Below are 2,138 nucleotides of genomic sequence, written 5' to 3'. Positions count from 1 at the left end.
ACTACAATCTACTTCCAGAACACTGCACACCAACCACTACAATCTACTTCCAGAACACCGCCCAGAAACCACTACAATCTACTTCCAGAACACCACCCAGAAACCACTACAATCTACTTCCAGAACACCACCCAGAAACCACTACAATCTACTTCCAGACCACCCAGAAACCACTACAATCTAGTTCAAGAACACCACTCTGCAACCACTACAATCTACTTCCAGAACACCACCCAGCAACCACTATAATCTACTTCCAGAACACCATCCAGCAACCACTACAATCTACTTCCATAACACCACCCAGAAACCACTACAATCTACTTCCAGAACACCACCCAGAAACCACTACAATCTACTTCCAGACCACCCAGAAACCACTACAATCTAGTTCCAGAACACCACTCTGCAACCACTACAATCTACTTCCAGAACACCACCCAGCAACCACTATAATCAACTTCCAGAACACCACCAAGCAACCACTACAATCTACTTCCAGAACACCATCCAGCAACCACTACAATCTACTTCCAGAACACCATCCAGCAACCACTACAATCTACTTCCAGAACACCACCCAGCAACTGCTACAAACTACTTCCAGAACACAACACTACAACCACTACAATCTACTTCCAGACCACCCAGCAACCACTACAATCTACTTCCAGAACACCACCCAGCAACCACTACAATCTACTTCCAGAACACTACCCACCAGCTACTACAATCTACTTCCAGAACACTGCACTGCAACCACTACAATCTATTTCCAGAACACCACCCAGAAACCACTACAATCTACTTCCAGAACACCACCCAGCAACCACTACAATTCCAGAACACCACCCAGAAACCACTACAATCTACTTCCTGAACACCAGCCAGCAACCACCACAATCTACTTCCAGAACACCACCCAGCAACCACTACAATCTACTTCCAGAACACTACACTGCAACCACTACAATATACTTCCAGACGCCGCCCTACAAACACTACAATCTACTTCCAGAACACCACCCAACAACCACTACAATCTACTACCAGAACACCACCCAGAAACCACTACAATCTACTTCCAGAACACTACACTGCAACTACTACAATATACTTCCAGACGCCGCCCTACAACCACTACAATCTACTTCCAGAACACCACCCAACAACCACTACAATCTACTTCTAGAACACCACCCAGCAACCACTACAATTTACTTCCAGAACACCACCCAGCAACCACTACAATCTACTTCCAGAACACCGCCCAGCAACCACTACAATCTACTTCTAGAACACCGCCCATCAACCACTACAATCTACTTCCAGAACACCACTCAGCAACAGCTACAAACTACTTCCAGAACACCATACAGCAACCACTACAATCTACTTCCAGAACACCACCAAGCAACCACTACAATCTACTTCCAGAACACCATCCAGCAACCACTACAATCTACTTCCAGAACACCATCCAGCAACCACTACAATCTACTTCCAGAACACCACCCAGCAACTGCTACAAACTACTTCCAGAACACCACACTACAACCACTACAATCTACTTCCAGACCACCCAGCAACCACTACAATCTACTTCCAGAACACCACCCAGCAACCACTACAATCTACTTCCAGAACACTACCCACCAGCCACTACAATCTACTTCCAGGACACTGCACTGCAACCACAACAATCTATTTCCAGAACACCACCCAGAAACCACTACAATCTACTTCCAGAACACCACCCAGCAACCACTACAATTCCAGAACACCACCCAGAAACCACTACAATCTACTTCCAGAATACCAGCAAGCAACCACTGCAATCTACTTCCAGAACACCACCCAGCAACCACTACAATATACTTCCAGAACACTACACTGCAACCACTACAATATACTTCCAGACGCCGCCCAACAACCACTACAATCTACTTCCAGAACACCACCCAACAACCACTACAATCTACTACCAGAACACCACCCAGCAACCACTGCAATCTACTTCCAGAACACTACACTGCAACCACTACAATATACTTCCAGACGCCGCCCTACAACCACTACAATCTACTTCCAGAACACCACCCAACAACCACTACAATCTACTTCCAGAACACCACCCA

The sequence above is a fragment of the Taudactylus pleione genome, unplaced genomic scaffold, assembly GCF_031769625.1.
Source record: "Taudactylus pleione unplaced genomic scaffold, aTauple2 ptg000954l, whole genome shotgun sequence".
Lineage (NCBI taxonomy): Eukaryota > Metazoa > Chordata > Amphibia > Anura > Myobatrachidae > Taudactylus > Taudactylus pleione.
Note: the sequence above shows the minus strand (reverse complement) of the source record.